This window comes from Chelonia mydas, chromosome 1 (assembly GCF_015237465.2).
Source record: "Chelonia mydas isolate rCheMyd1 chromosome 1, rCheMyd1.pri.v2, whole genome shotgun sequence".
Taxonomy (NCBI): Eukaryota; Metazoa; Chordata; order Testudines; family Cheloniidae; genus Chelonia; species Chelonia mydas.
The window spans coordinates 44,086,305-44,109,699 of NC_057849.1; the positions used below are offsets into that span (position 1 = coordinate 44,086,305).

The 23,395-nt window shown below is 38.9% G+C and overlaps 1 protein-coding gene across 3 annotated transcripts in view; it reads left to right on the forward strand.

The window, feature by feature from the left end:
* The window catches only part of CDK8 (cyclin dependent kinase 8), a 195,545-nt gene that overhangs the window by 105,790 nt on the left and 66,360 nt on the right, over nucleotides 1-23,395 (forward strand). The gene's annotated exons all lie outside the window — the stretch shown is intronic.

The following is a 23,395-nucleotide window of genomic DNA, read 5'->3' on the forward strand; positions in this document are numbered from 1 at the left end:
TTGGTTTTTATTTTGTTAAGTCATTAGGAGTTGCATGTATATGTAACTGGGGGTGGATATTTGGCTGTTAGCAACTTTTAAAGTAAAAAGGCATGCACACAATTTAAAAAAAAAATTCTCTGTTAAAAATGTCAGAGGAGGTACTCCTATATATACTTTGGAATATAAAACATGGAAGGTTATTCAAAAGCTACCAACATTATTGCTTTGTAGATTTTTTTTTTGAAGGCCTTTTGCGAATAGCCCTTGTTTATTATAAATACATTACAAGCAAAACTTTGACTGACTGAAGTGTTTATTAAAAATCCAAGTAAATTGCAGTTAACATCTGAACTTGATAAACACTTTTTTCCATTTACTATATATTTAGTTGCCTCTGGAACATATGCTCATGACTTTTTGCATAGAATAATAATAGATGGTGTGTTTGACTGTTCCATCTTCAGAGTTAAAGCCTAAATTGCCCTTTCTTACTGCACAATTATCTGTAGCTTTTCTTCTTTTCTTCTAAAAGCCAGTAAATATAATGAGGTTTTTAATAGCACATTCTTTTCAAACTATCTCTGAACATAATGCTGTAAATGATAATTTAGTTCCTAATCACTGAAATTTCAGTAATGCATAGAAGTAGCGTATATAGCTTCTGATGTAGAGCTAGTTTGACCCTTCACATACGCATGCCTGCAGTGCTCGTGTTGATTTATACTTAATGCATTAAAGCCCATTTTAGCTACTGCAGTGTCAGTTTTTAGGCCTTTCATCTAGCTTTAATGATCCTCCTTAAAATGTAGTCAGTGATGGTTATTTTATCTTTCATGCTCATGCCTAGCAAATGTTTAAAATAGTGCCAGTGGTACTGTATAAATGGATGAAACAGTTTTATCCTCTCTGTAAAATTGAATTTTCAGAGAACTGAAAATGTAAAGAAACTTTATTCATGAAAGTAAATAATTGTACTGCGTGGATATTACTTATAATTCTCTGCCAGTTTTATAAACTTGAAAAAAGAAGCCTCAACCACTCAAAAGAAAATATTTCATTGTAAAATTTGTGGTTAATATTTTTTCATGATTTTTTTTTTTATGAGCGAGAAGAGTAAACTTCAAAAGTATGTAGAAATACATAAGACATCCATTCTTGTAATTGTTTAGAAACATCTTGTTTCAAACCAAAATACGCTGTTTGGGTTTTTTGCAACTTTATGCCTGCTCCTTTATCTTTCAGTGTCTTTGTTAGAGTGGTAAAGAAAGCAAGAGAACTGTCCTCAAGAAGCTAAATGTTGCTACTGTTTGACTTCCTACAGTTTCAGAAAATTTATGAATACCTTTAAAAAAAAAAAAAAAAAAAAACTTGATCTAATCAGAGTGCAAAAATTAATCATACATTGTGAACTGGATGGCTCGGGAGATGGGTAATTTATGACAGAGCCTTTCACATCTAGGTCTGTGGTTTGAATATGATCTAAGTTGGTAGTTGCCAAAAGTTATTGCCAAAATCATGGCTATTTGGTGACCTACGTGAAATGAATTGGTGGTCTCAGTCTAGCATGCAGGTTTTCCCATTGCAAAAACCACCGTTGCAACTGGCAGCCGCCTTTTAGTAGTTTGAGCAAAGAGGCCAAGAGTGGGCATGGAGACTGAGCTGCCTTTTCATTCCAAGATGCTGTGCCTACAGAACGCTGCTGAGGTTCGTTTGCCAGAAAGTTATTTAATAGGTCTTTAGGTACCACTGTAATAAACATAACGGGCCTTGGGTCATATTGTGCTAGGCACTATACAAATAGAGTAGTAGACAGTCCCTGCCCTGAGGAGCTTCCAATCTAAACAGACAAGACAGAGACTGGGTGAGGAAAGGGATATAGCACACAAGCAGAGTGAACAATGTGGTGGCAGCAAATGTCATATTAGGGGCCACAATTTTTGTGTGTGGATTTAGTTCAGAGGGTATCAGATAAATGAAAAGAAAAAAGGAGGGAAATGGGATTGAGGGGAACAATACAGGGGAGAAGAGAGGGCGTGGAATGAAGCTGAGGTGAAGAGACTGTGAGGGAGTGGGAGCATTAGCGGGACAGTTGGAGCAAACAGCTGATCAGCGCATGAAGTCCAGTTAAAATTGTAGAAAGTTGTTCACGTGTCTAAGGACCGAAAGCCCCTGCTTTGACTGCATTTGCCCCTGCTGGCTGGAGTCTCTGCCTGGCTCCTCTCTGCAGTTTTCTCCCAGGCTCATTTGATGAGGGAAGGGGAAGCATCACCTGGGTGCAAATGTTCCCAGAGTTGAAGCGTGTCTCCTGCTCAGTTTTTGGACTAAAAGGGTGCTGGGAAGTAGGAGTAGCCGTGGTTGAACCCCATTTTACCCTCTCCCCTCCAGTACAGAAGCTTGTTCTGCAGCTGTCCATGCTATATACCTTCACAAGCAGCTTCTGTTTCTGGGTTGTCAATCAGAAACATTCACCAGCAGAGAAAATCACTCAATTTAAAATGTACTTAAGTTACACTTTAGGGGATAATAGTATATATATTAGAGGTGTTTTCTTTAGTTATTCCAGGGCCATTGGAAAATTGTCTATCTTCTGTGGAGATTCTGTCTGTAAAATACTTGCTTGGTTCCTTTTTTGAATCAATGTTTCTGGCGTTTAATGAGGCAGTACCATACTAGAGCAAAATGAGTTTGCAAAACAGAACTTGGGTGGGCCTGTGTCTCTAGCTATAAAAGGCAGGGTAGTGGAAGTTCATGCTTAATTTGGGAGTAGAAAATTGAATCCAAATGTCACCTATAAAAAAATGTCTTTTGCCAGTATATCTGAGTGTGCAGGGCTAAAATGCCAGCCTTGTAACTCCACAGCAATCCATTAACTGAGTAAAATATTGCTCTCTGTTCCTTTTAAAAACTTTTTCACTGTAAGTCAAAATGCGTTTTCTCTCTATCTCAATTGTAGGTATGTATAACTTGTACAGTAATGTGCAACAATAGCTTAAAATATTTATCTTCATTTTAAAACTGTAGGAGAGGTGGGAGAAATTACAGAAGAGAATTCCAGTGATAGAATCATAGGACTGGAAGGGACATCAAGAGGTCACCTAGTCCAGTCCCCCGCACTCATGACAGGATTAATTATTATCTAGGCCATCCCTGACAGGTGTTTGTCTAACTTGCTCTTAAAAATCTCCAATGATGGAGTTTCCACAACCTCCCTAGGCAAATTATTCCAGTACTTAACTACCCTGACAAGAAGTTTTTCTTAATATCCAACCTAAACCTCCCTTGCTGCAATTTAAGCCCATTGCTTCATGTCCTATCCTCAGAGGTCAAGGAGAAAAATTGTTCTCCCTCCACCTTGTAACAATCTTTTATGTGGTTTGAAAACTGTTATGTTCCCCCTCAGTCTTCTCTTCTCCAAACTAAACAAACCCAGTTTTTTCAGTCTTCCCTCATAGCTCATTTTTTATAGACCTTTATTTGTTTTTGTTGCTCTTCTCTGGACTTTCTCCAGTTTGTCCACATTTCCTGAAATGTGGCGCCCAGAACTGGACACAATACTCCAGTTGAGGCTAATCAGTGTGGAGTAGAGTGGAAGAATTACTTCCTATGTCTTGCTTACAAGACTCCTGCTAATACACTCCAGAATGTTTGCCCTTTTTTTTTTTGTGCAACGGTGTTACACTGACTTATATTTAGCTTGTGATCCACTATGATCCCCAGATCCCTTTCTGTAGTACTCCTTCCTAGGCAGTCATTTCCCATTTTGTATGTGTGCAACTGATGGCTCTTTCTTAAGTGGAGTACTTTGCATTTGTCCTTACTGAATTTTATATTGTTTACTTCAGGCCATTTCTCCAGTTTGTTCAGATCATTTTGAATTTTAATCCTATCCTCCAAAGCACTTGCAACCCCTTGCAGTTTGATATCATCCACAAACTTTGTAAGTGTACTCTCTCTATGCCATTACCTAAATCACTGATGAAGAAATTGAACAAAACCCAGAACTGATTTCTGTGGGACCCCACTTGATATGCCATTCCAGCTTGACTGTGAACCACTGATAACTACTCTCTGGGAATGGTTTTCCAACCAGTTATGCACCCACATTATTTAGGTTGCATATCCCTAGTTTTATTTATGAGAAGGTATCAAGATGGTATCAAAAGCCTTACTAAAGTCAAGATACACCACATCTACGGTTTCCCCCCCCCCCCCCCCCCATCCATAAGGCTTGTTACCCTGTCAAAAAAAGCTATTAGCTTGGTTTAACACGATTTGTTCTTGACATATTCGTGCTGTTACTTATCACCTTATTATCTTCTAGTTGTTTACAAATTGATTGCTTAATTATCTGCTCCATTATCTTTCCAGGTACAGAAGTTAAGATGACTGGTCTGTAATTCCCCAGGTTGTCCTTATTTCCCTTTTTATAGATGGGCACTGTATTTGCCCTCTTCTAGTCCTCTGGAATCTCTCCAGTCTCTTCCATGACTTTTCAAAGATAATCAGTAGTAGCTCATATGTCTCCTCAGCCAGCTCAGTATTCTAGGATGTATTTCATTCGGCCCTGATGACTTGAAGACCTTTAACGTGTCTGAGTATTTTTTTAACTTGTTCTTTCCCGATTAAAGCCTCCGATCCTACCTCCTTTTCACTGGCGTTCACTATGTTAGACATCCAGTCGCTGCTAACCTTTTTGGTAGAAGCTGAAACAAAGTCATTTAGCGCTTCTGCCATTTCCACATTTTCTTTTACTCTTTAACAGTAACTGGCCTACCCTGTCCTTGGTCTTCCTCTTGCTTCTAATGTACTTGTAGAATGCTTTCTTGTTACCCTTTATATCTCTAGCTAGTTTAATCTTGTTTTGTGCCTTAGCCTTTCTAATTTTGTCCCTATATACTTGTGTTTGTTTATATTCATCCTTTGTAATTTGACCTAGTTTCTACTTTTTATAGGACTCTTTTTTGGGGGGGGTTTCAGATCATTGAAGATCTTCTGGTTAAGCTCGGTTGGTCTCTTGCCATACTATCTATCTTTCCTACGCAGTGGGATAGTTTGTTCTTGTGCCCTTAATAATGTCTCTCTAAAAAACTGCCAAATATGTTGAACTGTTATTTCCCTTAGACTTGCATCCCATGGGATCTGACCTAACAACTTCCTGAGTTTGCTAAAGTGCATTCTTGAAATCCATTATCTTTATTGTGCTGTATTCCCTCCTACCATTCCTTAGAATCATAAACTCTATCATTTCATGACCACTTTCACCTAAGCTGCCGTCTGCCTTTCAAATTCTCCACCAGTTTCTCCCTATTTGTCAAAATGAAATCTAGAACAGCCTCTCCTGTAGTAGCTTTCTCTACCTTCTGAACTAAAAAATTGTCTCCGGTACATTCCAAAAACTTGTTGGATAATCTGTGCCCTGTGTTGTTTTTCCCTATTGATGTCTGGGGAGTTGAAATCCCCTATAACCATCAAGTCCTTTGCTTTACATGATTTTGTTTGTTGTTTTAAAAAAGCCTCATCCACCTCTTCTTTCTGGTTAGGTGGTCTGTAGTAAACCCCTACCATGACATCACCATTGTTTTTACCTCTTTATCCTTATCCAGAGTATTTCAACAAGTCTGTCTCCTATTTCCATCTCAACCTCAGTCCAAGTGTATACATTTTTAATATATAAGGCAATACCACCTCCTTTTTTCCCTGTGTGACCTTACTGAGCAATCTGTACCCTTCTATACCAATATTCCAGTCATGCATATTATCCCACCAGGTCTCTGTGATGCCAGCTGGGTCAAAGATATTTATTAACTAGCATTTCAAGTTCTTCATGCTTATTCCCCATATTTCTTGAATTAGTATACAGACATCTAAGATACCTGCTCTCCCCCCTCCCCCGCCATGTTCTCTCTTGTCTCTCCCTTGTCTCTGCTATAACAGCCTATGCCTTCCACAGTTTCTGACGCTTCTCCCAGGTCTCCATGTTTTTGACTTACCTGTGGGCTTTTGTCACCTGCCCCGTTGAAGCCCTCCTCCCCAGGTTAGCCAGTCTGTATCCAAATAAACTCTTTCCCTTCCTCGATAGCTGGACCCCATCTCTGCTTAGCAATCCTTCTTCCTGTAACAGCATCCTGTGGTCAAAGAAGCCGAAGCCCTCCTGGCAATGACATCCTTCGAGCCAGGCATTCATTTCCAGGATGCATCTGTCTCTGTCTGGGCCCCTGCCCTTGTCTAGAAGGATATAAGAAAACACCATCTGTGCCCACAGCTCCTTCACCCTTACTCCCAGAGCCCTGTAGTCACTTCTGATCTGCTCATGGTCATACTTCACAGTATCATTAGTACCCCCATCGAACCTAGTTTAAAGTCCTCCTCACTAGGTCAGCCAGCCTGTTCCTAGACAAAGAATCTATATTTTTTAAGCCTACAGTAGTGTGGCAGGTAAATTCTTCTTTGAAGAAGAAGAAAGAAGTCCATATCTCTGAAAAGTATTTTTGTCTCCAGCTGAGTTTTTCTTAAAGTTAGTATTTAAATGGTCCTAGTTAGGCATTGAAGTTGAAGCTGGTTTTTTGCTGGAGAGTTAGCAGTCAACAGTACATCAGTTTATATTGTGAAAGCTATCCTGATAATGAAAGAAGCTAAAACCTAGCTTTTAGAAGTAGGTGTGTATGGTGATGGAAGGATATTCTGTATGAAACAGTAAAAACGGCAGAAAGACAACAATTGCTGAATCTGTAGTTTTCTTGCACCTGCAGTTTTCGCAAGTCCTGAATCTTTCTTTAGAAGGATAACACCTAGGGTTTGGGCAATAACCTAACTTCTGTTTATGCAGTAATGTGCTGAGAAAATTACCTTTTATTTTTGCTGATTGTCTGGGAGCCAAACTAGCCAATCCACAAAAATCACTGGGGGTCCAAAAATGGCTGTCTGTTTCCCCCGAAGTCATACAACAGTGGGAATTGGCATTTAGAATCTAATCAAAACTGTATGTGTATACACCCACACATAAACAATAGCATTTTATTGTAACATGCTTACCAAATCTGTGAAATTATAAAAGCCTTTTTTTGTTCCTTTTCTTTCCTTCACTTCTATTGTATAGCTTTCAATGTCTGTTTTATCTAATTCTTTTCTTTGAATACTACTAGTTTTGGTTTTGACTGTCCTTTGATATCTCATTTCAAACACTTCTCTGATTTTCCCTTGTTCTTAATTTTCCTTCTGCTGTCTCTTCCCAGGTTACTACTTTCTCTTCCTTCCATTCCCCCTCTCCCCTTATTTTCTTCACTTTTGTCTTTACTTCTTTCTCAGCATTCTTTTTAGCTGTCCCTTATCTCTTTCCCATTGTTTCTGTAACCCCATTGTCTCTTCTCCGCCCACCTCCCCCGCCACAGTACAATGGAGTTGGGGGCGGGGGGCAGGGGAGAAATCCAGGAAAAGCTGTTCATTTTCTTCCTTCTCATGGGGATGGGTGAGAAGCAGGCAAAGCAAATAGTGGATCAAAGGATGCCAAATCTTCACACTAACAGTATGAGTCAACTGTCCCTTCTCTCTACTGAGCACTTGAACACTGAACCCAGCAGGATAGTAAAGAGACCAACAGTGAGCTGCTCCTGTACTGTGGTTTAGGCTGGGCTACTAAAGCTTGAATGAGTTCAGGAGTACATCCTTGGAGCTCACGGTTCCCTATCTTCTCTGTTCAGGGGCACTCCTGAATTTTGATGCTGTATCCTGTCACAAGGATGCATCATTAATTTCCTCCTCAGATTAAAATGAAAAAGTTCTTTTCATAGAACTCTACAGAAGAGGAGAAATTAGTGATCTACCTCTGATTTGTAAACAGATGCTTAAATACACATTAGTAAAAGATGACTACATTTTCTTCAAACCCGTATAGTTGTACATGATGGTTCCTATATAAAATACAATGTAAAAAAATATGTTCATTCTTCAGTAGTCTGAAGTTTGAACAAAAATTTATTTTTTAGAAGAGTGGGATCAACTTTTAGTAATCGGCACACTGAAAATACAGTACACTCACTTAGGCCTTGTCTACAATAAAAGGAAAAGTCAATCTAAGCTACACAATTTGAGTTGTGAATCGCGTAATTCAAATTGACGTAGCTTAGATCTACTTACCGTGGGGTCCACACTACCCAATGTCAATGGGAGAGCGTCTCCTGTCAACTCTCCTTACTCTTCTCGATCAGATGGAGTACAGGAGTTGACGGGAGAGCAATCGGCCGTCGATTTAACAGGTCTTCACTAGACCCATTAAATTGACCGCTGATGCTTCGATTGCTGCAGTGTTGATTCTCCAGTAAATGTTCAGTTTTCTTATAATTGGCTATGGATTAAACTTGGAGTAAAGCGTTTCAGTGAATCTAAGCAGTGGACTCTAGGGTGTTTAAATGGCATGGGTGGTGTTGCCTACAACCTATTCGTAATAGACCTTAGGTAGTTTACAAAAGTAAAACTTAGTAGCATTAAACTTAAGTACAATTAAGTATGTAAGTGCACCAGAATAAGGAGAATGGACTTCAAAAAAGTAGACTTTAACAAACTTCGTGAACTGGTAGGTAAGGGCCAATGAAAAGAAAATCTAAGGGATGACGGAGCTCAGCGAGCTTGTGTTAGTGTTGTAGCCATGGTGGTTCCAGAATATTAGACAGGGTCTGATCTGAAGAAGAGCTCTGTGTAAGCTCAATAGCTTCTCTCTCACCAACAGAAGTTGGTCCAATAGGAGATAGTACCTTACCCTCCTTGTCTCTCAGGAGAGCTGGAAGTTTCACAGACATAATATTGAAGGCAGAGTAGCAAACTATTCTGATGTGAAGGCAAGATAGGAAGACTAATAAGAGGCCAATATAGCTCCATCAGGAGCTCTTAATGACCTAAAAGTCAAAAGGGAATCCTACAAAAAATGCAGACATGAACAAATTGCTAAGTATAAGTGCAAGAGAACAGCACAAGCATGTAGGGACAAATCAGAAAGGCTAAGGCACAAAATGAGTTATACCTAGCAAGGGACATAAAAGACAATGGAAAGGTTTTATAAATATATTAGGAACAAGAGAAAGACAAAGATAAAGGTAGGGCCACTACTTAGTAGGGAAGGAGAGTTAATGATGGATGACATCAAGAAGGCTGAGGTTTGTCTGGTTTTGCCTCTGTTTTCACTAAAAAGGTTTATTGTGACCAGATGATTAACACAGCTAATATTAGCAAGCAGAAATGAACACAAGCCAGAACAGGGAAAGAACAGGTTAAAGAATATTTAGATAAGATAGGTTTATTCAAGTTAGTACCCTCGGGTGCTTAAAGAACTAGCTGAAGCAGGTTTCAGAGTAGCAGCCGTGTTAGTATGTAACCACAAAAAGAACAGGAGTACTTGTGCCACCTTAGAGACTAACAAATTTATTAGAGCATAAGCTTTCGTGGGCTACAGCCCACTTCATCGGATACATAGAATGGAACATATAGTAAGAAGATATAGATATAGATATAGATATAAATACACACACACACACACACACACACACACACACACACACACAGAAGGTGGAAGTTGTCATACAAACTGTAAGAGGCTAATTAATTAAGATGAGCTATTATCAGCAGGAGAAAAAAACTTTTGTAGTGATAACCAAGATGGCCCATTTAGACAGTTGACAAGAAGGTATGAGGATACTTAACAGGGGAAATAGATTCAATATGTGTAATGACCAGCCACTCCCAGTCTCAGTTCAAACCCAAGTTAATGGTATCTAGTTTGCATATTAATTCAAGCTCAGCAGTTTCTCGTTGGAGTCTGTTTTTGAAGCTTTTTTGTTGCAAAATTGCGACCCTTAAGTCTTTTACAGAGTGGCCAGAGAGGTTGAAGTGTTCTCCTACCGGTTTTTGAATGTTATGATTCCTGATGTCAGATTTGTGTCCATTTATTCTTTTGCATAGAGACTGTCTGGTTTGGCCAATGTACATGGCAGAAGGGCATTGCTGGCACATGATGGCATATATCACATTGGTAGATGTGCAGGTGAACAAGCCCCTGATGGCGTGGCTAATGTGATTAGGTCCTGTGATGGTGTCACTTGAATAAATATGTGGATAGAGTTGGCATCGGGCTTTGTTGCAAGGATAGGTTCCTGGGTTAGTGTTTTTGTTGTGTGGTGTGTGGTTGCTGGAGAGTATTTGCTTCAGGTTGGGAGGCTGTCTGTAAGCGAGGACTGGTCTGTCTCCCAAGATCTGTGAGAGTGAGGGGTCATTTTTCAGGATAGATTGTAAATCTTTGATGCCCTGGAGAGGTTTTAGTTGGGGGCTGAAGGTGATGGCTAGTGGCGTTCTGTTATTTTCTTTGTTGGGCCTGTCCTGTAGTAGGTGACTTCTGGGTAGTGAAGCAGTTTCAGAACCATTAGCAATTTATCTTCAAGAACTCACAGAGGGTGGGTGAGGTCCCGGAAGACTGGAGAAGGGCAAACACAATACATACCTTTAAAAAGGGAAGCAAAGAGGACACATGAAATTATAGATCAGTCAGCGTACCTTTGATACCTGGAAAGAAACTGGAACAAATTATTAAACAATCAGTTTGTAAGCACTTAAAGGATAATAGGAGAAGTAATAGCCAACATGGATTTGTCAAGAGCAAATCATGCCAAACTAACCCAATTAACTTTTTTGACATGATTGGCCTACTGAGTAGCGTGGAAGCAGTAGATGTGATATATCTTTTAATAAGGCTCAAGTAACTTATGACGTTCCCATAAGCAAACCAGGGAAATATGGTATAGTTGAAATTACTAAAAGATGGTGAACAATTGATTGAAAAACTGTACACAGGCTACTGCTATACTATGAGCTAAAGCTGTGATTCTCCTGCTTTTGCACACATCTAGTGGAGTCCCACAGGGGTCAGTTCTGGGTCTGGTATTTAGTCAACATTTTCATTAATGACTGGGATAATAGAGTGAAGAATATGGAGAATATAAAATCTGGGGATGATGACAAGCTGGGAAGGGTTGCTCGCACTTTGGAGGACAGGATTGGATTTCAAAACAACCTTGATAGATTGGAGAGTTGGTCTGAAATATAAAATTCAGAAAAGACAAGGGCCAAGTACTATTGTTAGGAAGGATAGTCAGTAGTAGTGCAGTAAAGAATCTGTGGGTTATAATGGTTCACAAATTGAATATGAGCCAACAAATTGGGACAAGCAGAAATGGGCTAAGTCTGCAGCAAGAGATATTTAGGTTAAATATTAGGAAAAACGTCCTAACTATAAGGGTAGTTGAGTTCTGGAATTGGCTACGAAAGTATGTTGTGGAATCCCTGTCATTGGAGGTTGGAAGTTGTTAGGAACAAGTTAGACAGACAACTATCAGGAATGGTCTAGGTATACTGGATCCTGCCTGGCTGGACTAGGTAATCACTTGAGGTCCCTTCCAGCTCTACATTTCTGTGAGTCTATGTGCAAGTATATTGTAAATGGTGTAGTGTTGGGTTCTTTTCTGGGACACTAGTGACATAAATTCAAAAAGTCAAAGCATATTTAGGTAATGGTATTTTTTAATTCTCTCTCTAGTATAGAATCCATGGAAGGGGTAATTGGAAGAAGCAGCTGATGTGAGGGAGATGCCTACTACCCGAGGAACAATATTTTTGAAAGAACATAAATATAGTTTCACCTTTTTGTAAACTTTTATGATGCGTACCTCTAAATTACTTAGCAAATAAATGTCAAAGTTCATTTAGATGTAAACTAATATAAATAAATATAAATATATTGATTTGACACTCTGCTTTTGATGTCATGACTGACAGCAATTCAAAGGCAGTTGGTTTACTAATGCTCTGTCCGTAACGTGGAGGTGAATAGGAATGGCTTTTTAATTCTCAGTGAGCTTGCCTTAAAGTACCTCTTATCATTTTAATAGCATAGTGCATTTAAATCGGATGATTAAGAGCACATTTATTATAACAATGCAATTGGGTGGCATAAAATGTCTAACATAATTATAGGTGCCAGTCCTATACTCAAAAGAGCTAATCTCACACTTTAAAGTCACAAAGTAAGAAAAGGACTGATCATAGATATACACTAGAACCTCAGAGTTACAAACCCCTCGGGAATGGTGGTTATTTGTAACTCTGAAATGTTCATAACTCTGAACAAAACGTTGTGGCCGTTCTTTCAAAAGTTTCAATTGAACATTGACTTACTACAGCTTTGAAACTTTACTGCAGAAGAAAAATGCTGCTTTTAATCATTTTAATTTAAATTAAACAAGCACAGAACCAGTGTCTTTAATAAAGAAGACTTTATAAGGTAAACGTTCCCTTTATTTTTTTAGTAGTTTTTTTAACACAGTACTATACTGTACAGTATTTGCTTTTTTTTTTTCTCCCCCTCTTTCTGCTGCCTGATTGTGTACTTCTGGCTCCAAAGGAGGTGTGTGGTTGACAGGTCAGTTTGTAACTCTGGTGTTCTACTGTACCTATTCCAGCCTATACTCTCCTTAACAGCCTTAGAGAAGAGAGACAAAAAATGGGCTTTGCAGCATGCCTGGAATACTAATGTTCTGGACTCTGGTAGACCACAAGAGGTGGAAGGTGGAAGTGAGCTCCAAAACAAGAGACCCGCTACCCCCCACACAGAGAAGGCTCTGCCAGCATCTCTCTCACTTTCTATTAAGGGAGCTTGAGCTCAAGTTCCCCTTGCTGATCTCAACTGTAACTAATATATTATGGAAAGAGAGAAATTCTCAGGTAACCAGGTCTCAAACAATGTAGGCCTTTATGGTTTAAAAGTAGCACCTTGAATTCCATCCAGAAGCTTATTGGAAATCCGTGTAGGTCACAGTGCACGGTCTGATGTTCATCTCAGATTAAACAGGCTGTAACATCCTGCGCTGTATTCAGTTTCTGAATGATCACAAGATGTATCTCCTGTAGAATACATCACAGCAATCTAATCTCATGGTGACAAAGGTATGGCTATTTGTGAGAAGTTCTCATTGCAAGGCACAGATGGAGAAAAACATTCTTAGACACAGCTACTACGTGAGCATCGAGGAGCAGCCCAGGATCAAACCACCAAGTATGCTCTTCTCTTACCAAATAGTAGCCATACTTACTCAATAAGGGCTGCTGACATAACTCTTCTAGCTGCTTCCTCAAGGCCGTCAACATTATCCATATTGAGTCACAGCCAGCTAAAGATAGTCTAGACACTGGGTAGTTTGTTACTACTACAGCTGGGTCAGAGGTGACAAAGATGTAGAACTGGGTGTTAGTAGCATATTAAGTGCAGTGCAGCCCTTATCTTCTCACTGGTTCTCTGAGGCCTCATGTACACACTGAACAAGAGCAGCGACAACGTAGACCATTGTGATGCCTTACTAGAGAGACCCCTTGAGCAGGGGAAACAATTTCCCACGCCTACCCTTAGGCTTATCTCAAAATGACAGAAATAGAGCCACTCAGCAGCTCCATCCATTTCTGTTCGTGTCCACTAACTAGACAACATTTTTTTCCATAGTCAGTGATACCAAAGGTTTCTAACAGAATCTAAATGAATCTACAGAGACGCTTTATTTTTGCTCATTTCAAGGAAGAAATCAACGTACGCAAACCAGGTAGTTTCTATCCCATATTAAAACCTATAACCGGATTGATAGGGTTCAAAGAAATCTGAGGAAGCAATAAACTGACCAAGTTGTCCTGCCATAACCTACAAGTGCACAGTTTGTAAAGAAAGCTGGAGGAAGCATATGTGTATTTAGTTTGTTGTGAAACTACAAAAAGAGTGAAGTGTTAGCTTTGTCAAGTACTGTACTAGATTTCAAGGTATTTGAATTATGTCAACAGTTACCTTCCTATCTGTGTCCTTGTAGGAGTTCATGAATGTGTTTAGTAAAGTGTTGTTTTCTTATTTAGTCTGTTAGCACCTTTGTTTCTCTTTTGTGTTAGAATTAATTCTGATTTTCAAACACTATTGTCAAAATAGTATCTCGTGAATAGCTTTTTAAATGTTAGTTATTGTCCTCCGGGAGCAGAGCCCTGTTTGCTGCCTGTCTTGCCGTTTTGGACTGCTTTCTCACTTTTTCTTTTTGGAATGACTTTAATGCTCATAAGATCAGCACTCTTCTACGCAGAAAAATAACTGTAAAAATGACTTGATAGGGTTCCATGTTTGTATCAGTTATTCTTTATAAAAAAATATTGCTTTTGCAAGTAAACACTTCCCCCTTTCCCCCAACTACCAGCCATACAGCTCAATCAGAGATTTAAGTCAGACTATTTCCTTTCTTCTTGCACATCCCCAGTAATGGTTCTGTAGGCCAAACCCTGTTCTCAGTAATACCCATGGAACCCTGTTTGAACTGTAGCTGATTAGTATCTGATAACACATTCTGTTAATGCACAGGAAAAAATAATATCTAGCTTAGTGATCTCTGTATTGTGAATAGGAGCAAAGGTCTATAGGGGGGTTTGCATCGATACAAATTATCCTGAAGTAATAAATATACTACAGTATAACCCTTATTTTATGAACTAATGGGGGATTCAGTTAATAAAATTGAACATCTCAATTACATGAGATGTAGTGTGGTGCACTACGTCACTTTCTTCTTGTCCTTCAAACCACGACAAAGAAATTTCCAATACGTTGAATGCATCAGAAAGTTAGGGGAAGTTGACTTGTTCTTCATAGACATTACTTTGTGATTTTTGTTTTTTCCCTTGTCAGGAAAAATTGTTTGTATAACAGATTGTAAGATTGGTGTCTGTAAAATCAAGGTTGTATTGCAATACTACCAGCCTTCAGATAAGCAATGCTTAAAATGATCAGAGGTAATCATTATAATTTTTATATCTAAGGGGTGATTTCAGCTAGATATATGTAAACAGGTTAAGTGGTGGAGGAAGTTAATTGACAATTTAATCTCTGTTCCAAGAAGCAATCATTTTAACTGACTCAGAGTAGACTTTCACAAATTGGAAATCCAGCCAAAGATAAGCTGATAGACAAACAACTTTTTTACTTCTTCACAGGACCATTCTTTCTAAGTGATAAAGGCAAGCCTTCCCAAGAGGCTGTTAAGGAAGCTAAGTGGTCATGGGGTGAGATAAATTACTCTTTTGGATTATGAAGTAGGACAGCTAAATGAAGTGGGATAAGTACGTTCTGAGAATGAAAGAGTTCCCCTACTGAATCAATTCTACTTCCTGAAGTATCTGGGGGTTCCTTTAAGGTTTCCTATTTAAACTTTGACTCAGCATGGCCTTACTTAATTGCTGATGGTGGCTCGCAGCACAGAGTTGAAGTGCTGGAGTCTAGAGCTCTGATTAACAGCATGTAGAAACAATCCCTATGTCATCCCCTTTAGGACACCAAGTGTATTTAGTACAGGCATCAGAATAGTTTAATTCTCAATGTTTTTGATTAACTCTCAATACAGAAACATTACATCTTTCTGTAGCTACCTATCTTTGTATTTTTCCCCACCTTTGGAGATAGGACACTTCCATAACCACAGTACATCTGAAAAGAGGTGTATTTGAGCTTGCAATGTCGAAAATGGGCTAATCCTATATTGCCCAAAACGTTACCTCTTACATATCCCCATTGGATTAGGAGTGTTCAGCACCACAGTCAATCGATTTCATTAGCTAAAATACTGGGAAGTGATATTTTCCAGTTGTGATTTCAGTGTAGACCGACTTTAACTCTGTGAAAATATAAATTAAAAACTATTAATCTGTTATACTTCTCCAGACATAATTGGGCTTTACAGTATTTTATTTCATAGCTTTCTGATGACTTGCATATTAACTTAATCTTAAAAAAAAAAAAAAAAAAAAAAAGTATGCTCAGTGTCTCTAAACCTGCAGCAGCTGGAAGTTGGGACTGGACAATGGGGTGGATCACTCAAAATTGCCTTGTTCTGGTCATTCCCTCTGAAGCATCTGGCACTGGCCACTGTGAAGACAGGATACTGGGCTAGATGGACCATTGGTCTGATCCAGTATGGCCATTCCTACGTTCTTATTTAGCTGACAAGAGAAACACTAACATCTGAAAAGCTTAGTTTGTGTCTTCACTGGCCATAGTTACAAATCTTTAATAAAATGTTTGAGTTTTATCACCTTAACTCTGAATTTCCTCTACCTAAATGAAAAATCATAGTGTGTGTGGGGGGGGGGGGGGGGGGCGCAGGTTTTATGAGTAAATAGGTGACTATGGGCAATGGCAGAGTAAAAATTTTCATATAGCCTATATCATATTGAACAAGTGAGGTAAGCAGGCCTACCAGGGAGTCTTGTTTGACTACAAGCAATGAATAGAGAGGACTTTGCAGTCACAGGAAACAAATCCCAAGAAGCTCAATAAATGCAATATTTTTTACGATATAATGCTCTTTAACGATTGATTGACCTTCGTGAGTAGGTGATGTTAGGAAAAGGAACTTGAGCCAGTTCAGGAGTAAGCTCTATTGATCATCTTTCCTGAATGAGTAAAGTTTAAGCAGTACTGCAGAGGAAAATAAATAAATTGAACCTAATCTCCATACTGATATCTCAGTGGTATGGACTTTCTCATTCCAGCCCACACTTTTAAGGTCCCAGCCTTATCCAGGTGCCTTAGGGGAGGACAAATCAGACTACTTATCCTCACATCAGTTTTTAAAGGAATTCCTAAAAGCAATGGAACTGATCAGTCTTCCTCTGATGTATTGACTTCTAATTTGGAACCTAAGTCCATCAGTAGCTTGCCTCTTAACTGCTCAGACAATATCACTATTTCCTTTCCATAAATGTGGGTAGTCTCAAAACAGTTACATCCTTGAAGTATTTCTGAACTAGGAACAATGTGTGTCAAGCCCTAATACTGTGTTTTACAATGACAAGTTGGCGCTGAGGACAAATTTTCCTTCATTCACAAAGAAGGCTTTTTGGTAGATAGCTTTACTATTTCTGCCTGAAGCCTGAAAGAGCGAGAGCAACACAATCTAGATCAGTGGTTTCCAAACTTTTTTGATTGCGCACTCCTACCAGTAAAAATTTTTTGAGCGCTCACCACCAATATATATATATTTATTTATAAATTATATACATGTACTACTGTACTAATAGATTACATACATTATAAAACATACACAAAAAATAGAAATTAAAACAGGATGAGATAAAGATGAAATAAACAATATTATTAAAATTTATTTTATTAATGGTACAAAACCCCTTTTTTAAATTAATAATAATTTTTAGTGAGCAATATGATTTGAATATGCTTCATTATTTTTGAAAATCTTGGTTTAACACTTTGTGATACAGCGATTCGAAGGTCTGGTTCTAAGTTCAGTTTATTTCGATGCTTGGTTTTAATGGCTGTCATAGCTGAAAAAGATGCCTCACAAAGATATGTAGATCCAAATGGAAGAAGTGCATCGTTGGCTGCACTTACTAAATCATGATACTCATTTTTCAATCCCATCCACCAATTATGCAAAGGTTTTTGTTGAAATTCGGCTAGTAAATTTCCATCTTCCCTTATGTTAATCAGTTGTTCTTGCAAACTAATCGGAAGGTGTTGCATTTTTATATTTTTAACAAATGGGTTCAAAACCCACTGAAACTCTTCATTTGGAAGATATTTTAAACAGGTTAGAAAATTCGGTTTCCAAGTTTTTTAAGTGTGAAGATATGAGAGTATAGGTGACACACTTACATCATTTTCGGCAACAAAATCACATAATGATGGAAACATTTCCAAACATCCATTTTCAAACTGCTCTCTCCATAGCACGAGTTTCTTTCGAAAAGTAGTTACTTTCTCACTCATAGTTAAAATGTCACTTTTACCTTGAAGGGACAGATTAAGTGTTTATTTTTTCAAAAATATCTGCTAGGTAGCATACTACTGACAGCCACTTGTCATCACAGAAAAGGTCAGCAAATTTGGAACACTTGTCTTTTTGTAAAAGAAAAATGCGCAACTCATCTTTAAGTTTGACAACTCTTTTAAGCACTTTGCCATGAGATAACCAGCGAACCTCTGTGTGATACAAAAGATTTTCATGGTCACTCCTCATCTCATTACAAAGTATTGTAAAGATTTTACTATTTAAAGGTCTTGTTTTTATAAAATTAACCAAATCGATGACATCCTGTACCACTTTGTGCACTTCTGGCTCCAACTTCTTTGCTGCTGTAGCTTGCCTATGAATGATGCAGTGAATGAATTTCACGTGTGGTGCTATCTCTGTAACCTTATCCCGGAATCCTTTTTTTATTCCAGTCAAAGCAGCCGTTCCGTCAGTGGTTACACTTACACAGTTTTTCCATAAAACATTGTTTTTATTAAAGAAGTCATTTACTGTTGAGAATGTATCTTCTCCGGTACATCTTTCCTTTAGTGGCTCACAAAAAAGTAGTTCTTCATGTATTTCAATATTGAAATACATGATCTAGCAAATATCAGAAGCTGACACATGTTAGAAACATCTGTACTTTCATCCAACTGTATAGCAAACCTCCCACACCGCGTAATTTGTTTTGTTTCTTCAAATCTTCAGCAATGGTTTCTATGCGTCTTCCAACAGTATTTGCTGACAAAGGAATGCATTTTAGTGTGTCGCCATATTGTTTTCCGTGTATTATTTCAGCCATTTTTACCGCGGCAGGAAGAGGTGATTCCCAAATAGTATGTGGCTTTTTGTCTTTCGCTATTAAGTAAGAAACCTCAAAAGAGGCTTCTAAACATTTGTCATTAAGTTTAGTGAAATTTTGTAAAGTACTGGATTGAGTATCGCATGACTTTAAATGTCACTGAAAAAATTGTAGAGGTTTGTCTTCATGTTCTGGATGCTTAGTTTTTAAATGTCTTGCTAATCATGATGGCGTCATACTATCATTAGCTAATATCTCAAGGCACAATATACACTTAGGGCGAGGTTCATCGTTAATGATAGTGGATGTAAATCCATATTTCAAATAGTCTTGATAATTTCAAATTTTTTGAGTCGACTTGTCAGATCTGATTAGATCATCATCATTTTACCTCGTAATGTGGCTGACGAAGAGCTCATACTTGGAGTAGAAGAAGCGTCAGCTCTGCCATTTTCTTGTTGTTCGCTTGTGCTCGCATTATTAGTATTCTCTTCAATCCACAGTTTCTTTGCAGGAATCTTTTTAAGCCACTTGTCCATTTTGTGAGGGGTTAGTTTAGTTAAAGCTAGATAATATAATCCGGGCACACGTAAACTGCAATACGTCGTAATACGCTGAAAGCGAACGAACGAGTGAGGGCGCCACTGTCAATTGCTCCGCGTTGTGGAACTCCCGCTCTTCCCTCAGGATACCTCGCAGGGATGGCTCCAGACACCAGCGTAGGAAGCACGTGCCTGGGGCGGCACACTGTAAGGGGCGGCATTCTGGCCAATCTTAGGGCGGAGCTCCTCCAACTGCCTGTTTGTTTTTTTTTTTTCCCCCTTTTTCCTCCTCTGGCGGAACTCCTCTGGCCGTGCCGTCCTATTCGTTTCCAGCAGCGCTCCTCTGGCTGCACTGCCCCCAATGGATGGTCTTGTGCGCTCCCTGGGGTGTGCGCACCTACTTTGGAGACCACTGATCTAGATGACAAAAGAACATTACAAATTTACTTAACAAGAATGTAACTAGTCAGAAAATCAAGCTTCCTGTTCATTCATTACTGTTTAACAGCGCAAGGAGGGAAGGCTTCTAAACTTGGCGCAACCAAGTAAATCAAATTTTCCAGAGGCCTTATAAAGTGAAAGGCAAGAGTCTTTGAAAAATGTTAGAGATCACTTTGCTAAATGAGCAGAAAAATTGATTCTGAGAGGAAACTGAAATGAAGTAGCTAGTTCATCCATTTTCAAGCCACTGCAGGTGAGGCTTGCAAATCTCATTTGGTGTACTCTTTGAGTGAAGAGCCTTGTGTATACTGCTTTGATTATTATTAAATATCTTCCCAAAGTGAGACCTGTGACCTGCACTTCTGTATGTACTTACTGTAGTACTGGCAGAAGTAAGAACTAGAGAAGAAATGATTCAGTCAACAATATTTTCTCCTGACAATTTGTGCATCCACATAATCCTTTTATATGGTTAAGAAACACGCTGCTGCAAAGGAACCTTGTTTTGCCTTTTCACTTTCTTGCATCAGCAGACAACTTAGAAATTATAGTGTATGTCTCAGAAATGACCTTGATAGAGACTTGAGGCCTGTGTCATCTTGCAGGCAGGCACTCAAACTATGCTTCTGTGGTGTTTTTCTTTAAGAATAAAGTAATTTGCTTTAAAGCATTTTAGCTTTTACCACTATACAGTGAAACCTGTCTGAAGTAACTGTGCAAAGGATAACTGAACATTTGTTTTCTATTAATGGCTGATCTTTAAAAGGACGACAAAATTGTACAGAAATTTTGGTTATTACATCAGTGATATCTTAGAAGGTGACCTGCAAAGGAAACAAAATTTGGCTTGAATTTTTTTGCTACTTTCTGATAAAAAGCCAGAAGTGTGTTCTATTTTGTTTTTTAAACTCTGCATATTTTTTTCTCCATTAGAGAATCAGGTCCTGTCTAGGCTGGAAGATTCTTCAATAACTGGAGCATAAGTGACATGGGGACATCACTGAGAGTGAAAGTTGAATTTTTAAGTCACTGTTTAAAATAATCTTGTTTTTTTGTTACTACCTGTTTACAATCAATGACTAGCATTTTGGATAAAGGAAGCCTTTACTAAAGGTTCCATCTCTTTGCCCTTCAGTTAAGGTGCTATGAGCTCACAAATGTCTTTGACCTTCTGAAGAACTTCCAAAAAAACCCAGAACAGACCAGCTTTACATTCCTAATATTTCTAAGATAAAAAGTTTAAAAGCCTTCTAGAACTTCTTTATTAATCATAAAAGGCACAACCCCCATTTTAAAAAATCTTTTGCAGTTCATCTTTAAGAAGGGAAAGTATTGCCTATTGACGGTGCCCCTTAGTGCAGGTTCACTATATTTTGCATATGGAACATGGCACAAATTAGATACAGACTGAAGAGTTTCTGTACTAATAAAGTGATTACAGAAGTGTCAGAGCCTTGTTGATTAAACATGGTTTCCTAGGTGTTATCACATTTCTCCCCTAATGTACAAAGAAAACATCAGAAGAACTCTTCATATACATATTTTTAAAGGGAATGCATAAGAAAGATAAGAGGGGTAAAATCGAGGAAGTGTTGGGTTTTTCATGTCATTATTTGCAACAGCAAACTCATTTCCAGAGTATGTCATTATAAATGGTAATGCCTATTGCTAAGTCCTTGTGTAAGAGAAGTATAATTAAATGGTTGGAAGGTTGCAGGAGTTTGCTTGCATCTCCCTTGGAAGAAATTGGAGCTTCCCTTGAAAGTTGTTCTCATTGTTTGCCTACCAGGAATATATGCAGATTGTGTGAATAGTTCTTAGTAAGAGGTTTTCATTTGAAAGTGTATAGATGTTAGTCTTAAATCAGTTGCATTTAATTGCCTGATTCATTAATGGGATCTCATTATCTATTTTTACAAAGGTAAAAACAAATAAACTAAAAACTACTCATATCTATTTGAACTATATTGAATAATTTTATACTTAAAAAATTATGTATAAACCATTCAAATATGTATAGTAGTAAGCTTGTATTGCAGCCATCTCTATTGCTGTTATGAAGATATCATGGGTAATTTTGGGGGAAATATTAGATTGTTTCTGAAGGGTAATACGGTAAATCTTCAGTATTAAGTTAGGATAAATTTGGTTTGGAAAAGTACCGGTATCTGGTTGTCAGTGTGATTTAAAAAAAAAAAACAAACAAAAAATCATGGTCTAGCATTCTCAGAGATTGAGGTATCTGCAGAATGATAGTTTAATGCCAATACTTGTTTTTTTTCCCAGCTGAAATCCTTTTTTCTGAGGATACTAAATATGGCAGAAAGCATGTGATTTTTAAAATGTCCTGCTCAAAAATTGAGGTTTTGGACGGTGAAAAGCTGACTTTCACAAAGTGTACTTTTTTGCTGAAATATTTGGGGCAAGTGTTGTGCTAGAACATTTTGTTCTTTTTCTAGCCGCAGTAGTTGATACAATTTTAATCTTGCTAACCGAAAGCCTAGTTTAAGCAAGAATAGTTCCTCATTCTGTTCAGAGTCACTGTACTTTCTAGGGAAAAATGTAGAATAATCAGTTTGACTTTTTCCTGTTTGTGTCTGAGAAATGTAGTAGTTTGAAGTGCAGAATCGATATCCCTAGAGGGTGATTGATGCCTTCCATATAAGAGGGAACATTGTCGGGTCAAATTTGGGTTTTGTAAAAAGTAAACCTTCAAGAAACCTACAACAAATAGAAATACTTTGAACACCTGTAATTCCAAATGAAAGGTTGTTTAAAGCAACCCTAAAATTGTTTAAATAATTTAAGGTGTTTAAAACAAAGACTTTAAAAAAGGAAAGTTTTAAAATTACTTTTAATCTTAGTTACCTTAGCAACAAAACAAGGCAGTGTAGGATGCCTTGCCTGTTTTTTCCTCAAATCTGATCTGACGGGACCACCTTGAGGGAGTGAATTGATTATAATCTTCATGTCCATTCAGTCCTTGGTCTCTTTGCTCAAAGCACAAGGATGCCAGCTACTGGGTTTTTTTTTTTTTCATTTGTTTGACCACCTGCCCACTGGGAGTTACTGGAATGAGATCATTATGTTTAAGTCACTGAACTGTTGTCAGGTAACTTCTTAACTGGGCTGGATTAGAATTAGTGGCATACAGCTTGTGATAACCAGTTTTAATTGAAAGCGCAGAAATGTATTTGGAAAATTATTCACTTTTATTTTAGCTGAGCTGTTCTAGAGTTTTATTCTCTAGGTCAAGGGTCGCAAACACGCGGGCTGCACGCGGCCAGCAGGGTTATTTTCTGTGGTCCGCCAGCTCTGCGGTTATTTTCTGCGGCCTGCCATTTACCTAGAATGGTTCCGGCCCGGTGCGCACTGGGGAGGGGGCAGGCTCCCTCCCTGCCCTGCCCCCGCGCCGCTTCTGGAAGTGGCCGGGACCTGGGGGAGGGAGGCCACAGGGGTCTGTGTGTTGCCCTGGCTGCTCCTCCAGGTACCTCCCCCGAAGCTCCCATTGGCCGCGGTTCCCCGTTCCCGGCCACGGTTCCCCATTCCTGGCCAATGGGAGCTTCGGGGGAGGTACCTGGAGGAGTGACCAGGGCAACACACAGACCCATGTGCCCCCCAGACCCCGTCCGCTTCCTGGAGCAGCGCGGGGGCCAGGCAGGCAGGGAGCCTGCCCTACCCCCGGTGTGCGCCGGGCCAGACCCGCCCCCCCGAATCCCCTGCCCTGAGCCCCCTGCTGCACCCCACACCCCTTCTGCACCCCA